Source organism: Oryctolagus cuniculus, chromosome 9 (assembly GCF_964237555.1).
Source record: "Oryctolagus cuniculus chromosome 9, mOryCun1.1, whole genome shotgun sequence".
In the NCBI taxonomy this organism is placed as follows: Eukaryota; Metazoa; Chordata; class Mammalia; order Lagomorpha; family Leporidae; genus Oryctolagus; species Oryctolagus cuniculus.
The window spans coordinates 97856959-97868885 of record NC_091440.1 but is presented as its reverse complement, the minus strand read 5'-3'; the positions used below and the strand labels follow the sequence as shown (position 1 = coordinate 97868885).

The following is an 11927-nucleotide window of genomic DNA, read 5'->3' as shown; positions in this document are numbered from 1 at the left end:
TGGGTTCAGGGACTGCCTCCCCTGAGTTCCGACAGAGGCAAGCAAATCAGGTCAGGAGTGGGGGTGCCTCCTCAGCAGGCAGGCTGGGTGGGGAGTATCCAGCTGAGGGTGCCTGCCATGGGAGCCCTGCAGGGGCCCCGGTCTGCCTGCCTTCCTGGGGAGCCAACCCACTGTCACTGGAGGGGGTGGGCCGGGAGCCAAGCTCCACCCCATCCAGAGCCCTTCCCTGAAAGGCAGAGGAGCTGCCTGGCCTGGCTCAGCGGCTCCTCTGCCTGGGCTGCTCTCGGGAGGCGCCTGTTGGCCCTGCCGGTAGCCTTCCTCTCCACTTGCTGTGGCTGCCTCTTCCATGCACTTCCCCAACCCTGCACATGTTCTCCATTTCCTGCGAGTGCTGCAGCCCCTCCTCCTTCCCAGTGCGGTGTCACCTGAGCACGAGTGCACTGGCAATGTGGCAGCTGGCACAAGGGCCCTGTACCTTAGCTCCCAGTGGCCCTCACAGTCAGGCCTCCAGGCAGAAGGTAGAGTTCCTGTTTCCCAGCTGCAGGAGCCAAGGCACTGGCCAGTAAGTGACCTGCCCAAGGTCACACGGCTACTAGAGATTTGAGCCGCCCCGAGGGAAGACAGATGTCTCTTGTGTGGCTCAGCTCTGCCCCCCCTAGTCCCCAGCGCTGTGTCTTACACACTGAATGCACCACGTTACTAGTTACTAGCTGGTCAGTGAGGCTAGGAGGACAAGGAGAGCGATGTTTGAGAAGATGGACTCACAGCGAGGTCCCCGTTTGAGCAGACCAGGCATGGCAATCACCCTCAGGTCATCAGCATCCCAGCCCTAGTGCGGCCCAACAGCCTTCCTACCACAGCCCACCAGACCGCTACTGCCGGCCCACTGAGATGGCAAACCGATGGGGTGCTCTTCTCATTGGGGGGCCTGCTCTCTCCCTCGGCACCACGTCAGTAGTCTTGATGCAGCCCCAGGCAGTGTCAGAGAATGATGGCTCCTGCTTGGCAGCTCTTTTTTTTTAAGATTTTTTTTTTTAAATTTATTTGACAGGTAAACTTACAGACAGTGAGAGAGACAGAGTTCACTCTCCAAATGGCCACAACAGCCGGAGCTGTGCCAATCTGAAGCCAGGAGCCAGGTGCTTCCTCCTAGTCTCCCATGTGGGTGCAGGGACCCAAGCACTTGGGCCATCCTCTATTGCTATCCCAGGTCATATCAGAGAGCTGGACTGGAAGAGGAGCAACTGGGACAAGAACCAGTGCCCATATGGGATGCCAGTGCCTCAGGCGAAGGACCAACCTAGTGCAGCACGGCGCCGGCCCCCTGTAGCCCTTTTGACAGCTCTGCAACCTGGAAGGAATGGCCACTGTCACGGAGCCATCTCATCATTAGCAGGACACCCTTCAGCTGTCTTCATGTGACATGAGTTCCCCCCACCCGTCACCAGTGCCCTATCATTCTTAGGGTGCAGGTGTATCTGTCACTTTCTGTTCAGCCAGCATTTATTGGGTGTTGGGCATGGTCCCGGCTTCTGAGGATACAGCAGTGAGTAGGGCAGATTCTTCTGTCTAGAAGGGAGCTCAGTGTCTTCTTTAAGATTTATTTATTATGTGAAAGATACAGTCACAGAAAGAAAGGGAGAAATAGGGAGATCTTCCATCTGCTGGTCAACTCCCCAAACGGCTGTAATGGCCAGATCTGGGCCAGGCCAAAGCCAGGAGCTAGGAATTTTGTATGGGTCTCCCATGTGGGTGGCAGGTGCACAAGCACTTGGGCCATCTTCAGCTTTCTTCCCACATGCATTAACAGGGAACTGGCTGGGAAGTGAAGCAGGTGGGCCCGGAACTGGTGCCCCCAAGGGGTCCTCTTGAGCACTGCATGAGCCTGGTGCTGACAAGAGTCTGTTCTCACAATGTGAGGGCTCTGCTTTCCCTCTGGTGCCTCCGAGAGAGCATGAGTGTTCCCTGTTGAGAAGGAAGTGGGGTAGGAGATGGACGGAGATGAACTGTGTACCCTAAGATCTGATTTCTTTTCTAAGCTGATTAATATGATTTTAGCTCCAGCTGAGCTTAGAGCTAGCTTAAGCCTTTGCTGGTATACCAGTTGCCTTTACTTTCACTCTCTGTGTGCTTTGAACCTAAATGGTGGGCTTCCTGTCACTTCTTGTACACTGGCCTTGTTGACTGCTCCGTTCTCTGGTCTCAGATGACTCGGGTGATTCACCATGCAGCTCACCTGGACCCTCCCCATGGTCTGTATCCAATTTTCTTTTTTTTTAATTTTATTTATTCATTTGCAAGGTAGTGAGACACAGAGGGAACTCCCATCTGCTGGTTCACTGCCCAGATGTCTGCAATGGCCACAGCCAGGAGCCAGGAATTCAATCTGGCCTCCCACATCAGTGGCAGGGGCCCTGTCATTTCAGCCAGCACTGCTGGTTCCCGGGCTCTGCATTAGCAGGAAGCTGGGGTCAGGAGTCGGAGCCAGGTTTGAAATGCAGGTATGCCACTCCCCAGTTTTCTGAGTGTTGAATGAGCGCGATGAAGCCTGGAAGAAATTTTTTTTCCCTGCGTCAGCAGGGGGACCACATTTGCGCCCTATTGTCTTTCTGGCTCTGCTTTTTCTTCCTGTGCTCTCCTCCAGGCCCTGGTGCCCACTGCATCCACAGGATGCTGTTAGAATCCATGCTGACTCAAAATGCACTGGGCTCAGGCTTTCCGTGATGCGTCAGTCTGACACTGGCACCAGGGAAAGAAGCGAGGTGAATCTCGAACAGCCCTGGCCCCTGGGACTCACCTCCCCCTGTGCTGTGTGCTTCCAGACCCTGCATGGAATAGCCCGCTCCAGACACTGGCCGGGGCCGAACGCTACGCTTGATGTGTGCCGCTCTGAGAAATCATGCCCCGTGCTCTGTCCTCCACGGCAGGGCCAGGACAGAGTGGCCTCTGCCCTCTCCAGTTCTGGGTCTCCTTGTGCACTTGCTGTGCCTCTGTAACCACGGACAGCTGGAAGAGGTGCAGGATGGCTGCGTTTGGGGCTTGTGTGAGTTAAAACAGTGCCTGTGCTCAAGACCCCTCTCCTTGCCCCAACATATGGAGCCTGGGGGTTGGGCGGCTCCACTTCCCTGACTGGAAGGAGATGGGCCGTCCTCTTCCCTCCTTGGGGTGCTGCCAGCCTCCCCCCACATGTCAGGGAGAACTGGGCTGTTCCGGCACCTGCCTGTGCCCCTGCCCCTGTAGGCATCAGGGCTGACTCCATGAGGTGCTGGAGGTGGTTCTGGAACTTTGGGCCAGATTCTTGCCTGTGGCTGTCAATCTGTGGAGAAATCCTGGCATTCCCTGGGCTGGAGTCTCTGACCCCAGGGACAGAGGGGCCCCGCTGCCCTCCCACCAGGCCCTCCTACCCTTCCCCATGAGTGACGCTTGCTCTCTGCCTCCTTGTCTCTCCTGCCTCGTGGACACGCATGTGCTCTGGCCAGGTGAGTGCCAAGTGACGCCTGCTCTGGATGGGGGTCATGGCCAGTGTGGGCAGGGGAGCTGGAGGGGTGACCCGGAGGAGGAGTCCGTGGCAGGTGTGAGTCAGAGTAGACCCTGCAGTGGGAGAAACCTCACTGTGGGAATGCGGAAAGGCCTAAGCAAGGCTTCCAGAATGAAGGGTAAGGCACAGGGACCCAGTCGTTCACTCACTGGAAAGTGGGCCTGTGCCAGCAAGAAGGCTAGTGAGGAGGCCCATGGGGTGGGCGGCCAGTTCTTCCCTCTCACCATGTCCCTGCTCTCCCCACAGTCTGTCCCCCAAGCCTGCCAACCTCCCTCACTCTCAAGAGCTTCAAGTCCCAGATGCGTCCCTCTGTGTGCAGCTGATCTCCTGTGCCAGGTATGCAGCTCCCAGCGGCTACAGCAACATAGCTCCATCTTCTTGGGTACCCAGGACCCTGGCATGCAGGTGCCAACCCCTGGATGACTCCACAGGTGTCAGGGCCACACTCATCGCACACCTGGAGGCTCTGGGGGCTGGGAGGCACCAAGGGCCCACTGGAGGCTTCTGTCCTCCAAGAGGATACCTTGGGGATAGCTGAGGGCCCAGCACTGAAATCCCCCACCTCTGTCCTCTCAGCTCTGCCCCCAGAGGAAGCTGAAATACTTCCCCATGTGTGAACACCAAGCCTGCGCTGAGGGTGAAGCCGAGGAGGGGCTTGGGGGCCTCCCACACTATCAGCTCCGTCAGCTCCTTGCTGCTCTTCCAACACCACTGCGAACCTGTGCAGCCAGGCGGGGGCCCTTGCTGGGAGGCTGGGAGGCCTGGCTGGGTCTAGTGGGGCAGCAGGAGCTGAGCGCTTTGCTCTGGCTTGTAAGGCCTGGGAAGCCGCAAGAGTTCAGGAACCAGGGCCTGGAAGAGAAAGTTTCTCTGACCTGGTCCCCTAGCCTCCTGTAGCTCAAGAAATGTCTTCCTTGACCCAGGCTGGTGCTGCAGCCAACACCCCTGGGAGCTGGGCACTCAGCACCGGGAACATCTGCAGACCCCATGATGCCGGCGCAGAGAAGGGGGAGGAGCTGTTCCACGCCCCACTGTCCATCAGCAAAAGAGAGCGGCTGTGGCGGCAGGTGGTGGTGTCCCTGGCACAGCAAGGCCTCTGCTTCTGACTGGCAGGTGGCCCCAGGCAAACACCCAAGCTCTGCACTGATCTCCCCACCCATCCCGCAGACTTGCTTGCACTGGCACCTGTGTCCAGAGACCTCCCAGAGGTTTGCAGGGGCTTGGGTGTGAAGGCAGGTGTGGAGAAGCCTCGGCAGGGAGGGGAGGATGTGGGCTGGGTGGCAGGAAGTCCACAGGAACAGGAAAGGGGGGTAAAAAACAAAAACTGCCAACAATTCAGCAAAAAGAAGGGAACTGTTAATGACACGCGTATGGGCCATCTCATTGAAACTGCTCATGGGAGCAGCCAAGGATATGGGCTAATGTGGCACAGGATTCTCTGTGCTGGCCGTGCGTGAGAAGCAGCTGTGGGGGTTTTAACAAACGCACATGGCCGGGCCCAGCCCAAGCCACTGAATGAAGGTCTCCAGGGTTTCACCTGTCAGATTGGCAGATTCAGTTTGTCCATTTGGTGGAGCAGCAGACACCGTGTGAGTCATTGTTGGGACACAGGGAGTACAACTCTTGGTGGTGGTGGTGGGGGGGCAGGATTTGACATTATTTCATGCATTGCAGAGGGTACTTCCAAGAGTCCATGGAAATTGCATACTATGGACAAACTGTGCATGGGTTTTTCTTTTTCTTTTTTGCACCAAAATAAACTTATCCTTTAATTCCATTTTCCATGACCTTTTTGGAGTGTGCTCAGATGTTTGCTTATTTTTGCAACACAAAAAATAAATAAACAAAATGACTGCAAATACAGGATAGTGGTTCATAAAAATGAGGGCAGGATAGTAGGGGTCAGAAGTGAACTCTCCCAAACTTATCTTTTTTTTTTTAAAGATTAATTCATTTATGTATTTGAAAGGCAGAGTTACAGAGAGGAAGACAGGGAGAGAGAGAGAGTTAGTTTCAATCTGCTGGTTCACTCCCCAAACTGTTACAAGAGCCAGGTCTGGGCCAGGTTGAAGCCAGGAGCCCAAAACTCCATCCAGGTCTTCCACGTGGGTGCAGAGGCCCCAGCACTTGGGCCATCTTCTGCTGCCTCCCCTGGCACATTAGCAGGGATCTGGATCAGAAGTGGAGCAGCCGGGACTTGAACCAAGTCAAATAAATCCTTTGATTTTGACTTGGAAACATCAGTATGGGCTCAAGATTTTTGAGAACCAGTTTCATGGAAATTGCGTATTATGAACAAGCTATGCGTGCATTGCATATTTTGTGGGTCCTCAAAATGCCCCAGAAGCAGAGATAACCCAGGGCACCTGTGACCACACAGCATTCAAATCATGGTTTCTAAAGCTCATTCCCACTCAGAGACAACAAGGCACCTTGGGGAACTGAGTAGCTCCAGCTCTGAAGCAAGGAAGGTAGCAGTCATCTTCAGAGAGATCATGGAAACTGAGAACCATGAAAGCCCCAGGCCTGGAATTCAAATATTTGCAACAAAATGAACGCATTTTTAATTACACTTCCAGATCTCTGAAAAATCCTCATATTAGCCGAGCCTTGGATATTTTGTGCAGAGAGCAAGGACTGATGGGGCCCTGTGACAAGGGCCAATGGCAGCAGGGAGGGTGCCCCAACAGCCAGGTTTGAAAACAGTAACGACCTTGAACAACATTAACCCTCTGGGTAAATGGAGAACCTTCAAATCTATACAGAGCCGCCTCGGGGGTGAGTCCAACAGGTATCTGGGGCAGGAACTCGGAGCTCTGAACAGCCGTCCAGCCAGTGAATGACCTGCTAGGATGCAACCTAAGGAAATCAGCACTGTGCAGACCTGGCTCTATCTGTCACCGTATTGCTCAAAATGGAGAAACCAGAAATAGCCTAAATACCTAACACCTGAGGAGTGGCTATATAGTGTATCCGTGGGGATACAGCATGGCCAGGATACGGTGGAATAATCATATATTTGCCAACAAAGAAACATGTTTGCAAGGGTTGGGCGTTTTGCCCAGTGGCTAAGATGCCTGAGGCCTGGGTCTGATGCCCTGGCCCAGCTTCTGCTCCAGCTCCTGATATTCACACCCTGGGAGGCACTGGTGATGGCTGAAGTAATTAGGCCCCTGCCACCCACATGGGAGACCTGGGTTGAGTTCCTGCTCCCGGCTTTTGGCCATTGAGGGGAGTGAACCAGTGTATGGGAGTGCTCTCTCACTCTCTCTGCCTCTCATATAAATTAAAATACCAGATTTAAACAAAAACACATTTTGTTACTGAGTTTTAAAAAAAGCGTAACAGCATGTAGAGACGTTACTATCTTTATTTTAAAAATACGCACGCATATCTGTAAAAATGATGCATAGGCTATTCTAACAGATTGGTGAGATTATGCTCTATTTCCCCGTTTTTGCTTTTTAGTTAAAATGTAATATTTATAAGCCTCAGTTTGCAAGAGAGAAAAGGCTTCGAGGCTGGTGCAGGCAGGGAGCAGTCAGAAACACCTTCAGGAGGGTGCAGACAGCTCTCCCCATGGGACGCGTCCCCAGCCACGTAAGTAGCAAAGGGCGGGGCCGCGACTGCTAGCTCCCGCGCCCAGGCCAGGCAGCGAGACGGTGCAGCATTGCCCCCTCGTGGCCGCTGCTGGACCTGCTCCTGTTCGAGCTGCCCTCCCTCGGAGTTGGGGCCCACGAAGGAGCAGGAGCTCAGGGTGCATCCATTCCCGCCCGGGTCCCCGCGCAGAGGCCGTTACAGGTGTCCTCACGGACTGCAAGGTGTCCCCCGCGATGACCACTGCCCGGCACTCCCTCACCAACGGGCGGGGTGCCGAATCCGTCTGCGCGACAGAGTCGGTGGAGGAGGCACGAGGGGAGGCTTCTGTTCCTTCACCTCCCTCCCACCATCCTCCAGGGCGGCCCCAGCCCTGGCCCCTCCGTTCTCAGGTGGGAGAGCTGAGGCCCAGAGCCGCCCGCCCTCGGGCCCGGCGGTTGCTGGGCTCCTCCAGGAGCCCTGACCTAGAGGACGCAGACCCTGTGCATCCCGTCTCCACTGCTTGCCCCGGGGCCTCCGGTTCCTAGTCGCCAGGGCGGTACGGGGGTGGTCGCAAGGGCTCCTCCACGCGTTGGCTCCTGGACTCTCCCGGAGGTCGGGTCGGCGTCCTCGCCGGGGCCCTTGGTCCTTCTGACACACGCCCCCCGCCCCCCCCCCCCCCCCCCCCGCCCCGAACGGCCCCGCAGCGCCGCCGTGAAGCCGGAGAGCTGTGTTGGGAAGAGGCAGAGGCGAGGGTGGGAAGCTGGGGGCGTAGACCGCACGGCCTCGCGGGGCACGGGATGGGCCGCAGCCCACCGCGCCAAGACCCATCCGGAGCTTCCGAGGGCAGGGGCAGCTGGGCCCGACCCAGGCCCGCACACCGGGCGGGCTCCTTTCTGCTGACCACTCTCTGCACGGCGCCGCCTGCAGGCACGTGTGAGAACGCAGCAAATGGAGACCCCGATTTTTAAATGTATTTATTATTTATTTTCACTTCACTTGAAAGGCAGAGAGAGAGAGAGAGAGAGAGAGAGAGAGAGAGAGAGAGAGAGAATGAATCAACATTCCATCTGCCATGGAATCAATCTTCCATAACTTCCCAAATACCTGCAACAGCTGGGGCTGGGCCAGGCTGAAGTCAAGAGCCCCAGAATTTGGGTCTCTCGCGTGGGTGGCAGGGAGTGGTGTGGAACCAAGTGGACCATTTCTGCCCACCTGGGTTCTGGACCAGGATGGTGACCATCTGGAGGTACCTGAGGTCAGGCACCTACAGTGCACAGTTCCAGGAAGTGCCATCACCTTTGCAAGCCAGGGGAATGTCGCCCCCTGCTGGTACACAGCTTGCAGCCTCCCGCACCTGTATGTGACCTCAGCTGGTTTTTCCTTCCTCCCTCCCTCCTCACCCTCTCCCTTTTTTATTCTTCCTTTCTCTTCCTTTAATGTTTTATTTTACTTATTTTTAATCAAAATATTTATTTATTCAAAAGGCAAAGAGGCAGAGTTACTTCATCTGCTGGTTCACTTTCCAAATGGCTGCACCAGCTGGGGCTGTGCAGAAGCCAGGAACCAGGAACTCAATCCTGGACTCCCACTGGGTGGCAGGAACTCAAGTGCTTGAGCCATGGTGTGCTGCCTCCTGGGGCCCACAGTAACAGGAGGCTGGGACTGGAAGCAGGGCCGGAACTAGCACCAGATGCTCTGACAAGAGATGGGAGCATCTTAAACACTGTGCCCAATGCTCACTCCCTTTTCCTTTTTAAAAATTTGGAGCCACAGGGCCAGCGCTGTGGCGTAGTATGTAGGGCTGCTGCCTGCAGTTGCTGGCATCCCATATAGGAACCAGTTTGAGTCCTAGCTACCCCACTTCTGATCCAGCTCTCTGCTGTGGCCTGGGATAGCAGTAGAAGATGGCTCAAGTCCTTGGGCCCCTACACTCATGTGGGAGACCTGGAGGAGGCTCCTGGCTTCTGGCTTCAGATCTGCACAACTCCAGCCATTGCAGCCATCTGGGGAATGAACCAGCGGATGGAAGACCTCCCTCTCTCTCTGCCTCTCTGTAACTCTACCTTTCAAATAAATAAATAAATCTTTTTTTTAAAAAAAGAAAGAAAAATAAAAACTTGGAGCCAGCAAACAAGATGGGGACAGTTGCAAGTCTTCAAACAACTCATGGAAAAAGCATTTTATGAAAAGACCAAGCATTTTTTTTTGGTACTAAAATAAGCTTATCTTCCAATTCTGTTTCCATGAACTTTCCAGAGTGCCGTTCAACATGAGATCCAGGCTGCAGTCAATGTGGTTAGACCTGGTGCATGCCTGCTTTTTAGAATTTATTTATTTATTTATTTATTTGAAACACAGAATTCTAGATGGAGAGGGGAAAGCAGGGGGGAGGGAGAGATATCTTCCTATCACTGGTTCACTCCTCAAATGACCTCACTGGCTAGGGCTGGGCAAGGAACTCCATCTGAATCTCCCATGTGGGTGTAGGGCCCCAAGCACTTGGGACCATCTTCTGCTTTCCCAGGCCATAGCAGGGAACTGGATTGGAAATGGAACAGCTGGGACTTGAAACAGGGCCCCCAGGGGTTGCAGCTTAACCCAGTGCATCATAACACTAGCCCCTGCTGTCACTGCTTTTATTTATTTATTTAAGATTTATTTATTTGAAAGGCAGAGTTAGAGAGGCAGAGGCGGGGGGGGGGAGGGAGAGAGGGAGAAAGGGAGGGGGAGAGAGAGAGAGAATTTTCCATCTGCTGGTCATTCCCCAAATGGCTGCAACTGGGCTGATCTGAAGCCAGGAGCAGGGGCTTCTTCCAGGTCTCCCACACAGGTGCACTTGGCCATCATCTGCTGCTTTCCCAGGCCATAGCAGAGAGTTGGATCAGAAGTGGAGCCGCTGGGTTTCAAACTGGCACCCATGTAGGATGCTGGCATGGCAAGCAGTGACTTTACCAGCTATGCCACAGCACCGGTCCCTCTCACTATCTTCTAAACCACCAGACAACTCACCCTGGACAGAAGCCCAAGCCCTGCAACCTCCATGGAATGAGCCTGGGCTCCAGCCTTGCTGTGCTCAAGAACACGAAGAGTGAGCCATCCCCACGCTACAGTGAAGGCCGTGCATCTTTGTCAGGCAGGTGAGGTTTTCTTGTAAGGTCAGATCATTCCTGCTGGACAAGTGAGTCATTGACATGAACTTGGCAAGGCCTTTAACTAGAGAGCAGTACACGCTGGGAGCAGGGGAAACTCTGCTCCCTGAGACCCATTTAACACATTCCAACACATCACTGAAACTTCTGCAGAAACCTGTTACCGAAAATGTAAGACACAGATGTATATCGGTGAAATATTAAAATACTGAAAGTAGAATTTAGTAGAATATGTAGCAAAATGAAAGGTTTTCAATAGATTGTTTTTACCCAATACATATAGTAAGGTTTTCTAAAAAATTTAATGTGTTGGTATTGGTCTTCAAAAAGTCTGAGAGGGTTTGTGCTGTGGTATAATAGGTTAAACCACCACCTGCAGTGCCAGCATCCCATGTGGGTGCTGGTTCGAGTCCCAGCTGCTCCACTTCCCATCCACCTCCCTGTTAATGCCCCTGGAAAAGCAGCAGAGGGTGGCCCAAGTGCTTGGGCCCCTGCACCCACGTGGGAAACCTGGAAGAAGCTCCTAGCTTTGGATCAGCCCAGTAGCCATATGTAGAGTGAACCAGCAGATGGGAGGCCTCTCTGTCTCCCTCTCCCTCAAAAAGAAAAAAAAAAAGAAAAGGCTGGAGAAATTCTGTGTAAAAAATGTGCCTTTTCTCCTTTAGTGCCCCCACTATTGATATATTTACTCTGCATCTGTATAATTTTATTTACTGAACAGGAGAGAGAGAGAGAGAGAGAGAGAGAGAGAGAGAGAGAGAGAGAGAGAGAGAAACAGAGAACCAGACATCTCCCAGTTGCAGGATCACTCCTCAAATGCTTCCAACAGACCAGACTGGGCCAGGCCAAAGCCAGGAGCCGGGAACTCAAGCTGGGTCTCCCTTGTGGGCAGCAAGCATCTAAGTACTTGATCCATCACCTGCTGCCTTTCAGAGTGTGCATTAACAGGAAGCTAGAATTAGGAGTGGGACCAGGACTTAAACCCAGTGATGGGATGTGGGCATCCCAAGCAGCATCTTAGGTGCGACACCAAATGCCTGGCCCTGTTTCTATATTTTTGTGCATCTGTAAGCCTAATTACATAAACTTGGGTCAATAATGAAATCATTGTGAACTTCAGTGAGAAATCTAAAACACAAAGTGATATGACTCAACTATTATGCAAATCTTAAGATATGTATACACATAGGAAGGAAACACATATACACAGATATGTTGTAGTCAATATCATGTGCTTTATTTCTCCCTTGATTTCTAGATCCCAAATCATTGGCTTCCCATAAGGAATACTCTGGATGAAGAAAAGAATTAATCTGAAAAGGAGCCAGAATTCCCTGTGCAGCCAATGCCTCCCTTCCCCTCATCAGCCTTCATGCAAGTTTAACTTACAAACGAACTTTGGCAGGAGTAAATAAAAATAAAATAAAATAAAAAAAAGAGTCCATGCAGGTGGCACTTCCATCAGAATGGCTCCCCCACCCCACCCGCTGCTGGTGGGCACAGTGGAGCTGCTGCTGTTGTCCACTGACAAGGTGGAGAGCTCCATCCAGCTGTGCAACAGTGGTGCAGGCCTGTGCAGTTTGAGCTCACGTTGCTCGCCAGAGCAGGCACTCTCCCTGGATCAGGGCTGCTGGGGTCATTTGTTCTTTCTGTGCTCACTGCTG

At 53.4% G+C, this 11927-nt stretch overlaps 1 non-coding gene across 1 annotated transcript; it reads left to right on the top strand.

Annotated features, from left to right (window-relative positions):
* Window positions 1–7218: 7218 nt before the first annotated feature.
* On the top strand, window positions 7219–11698 carry LOC103349014 (uncharacterized). Its single transcript, XR_007921000.2, has 3 exons — window positions 7219–7524; window positions 10115–10251; window positions 11522–11698. It is a non-coding gene; the product is annotated as an uncharacterized protein (transcript).
* Window positions 11699–11927: the final 229 nt, after the last annotated feature.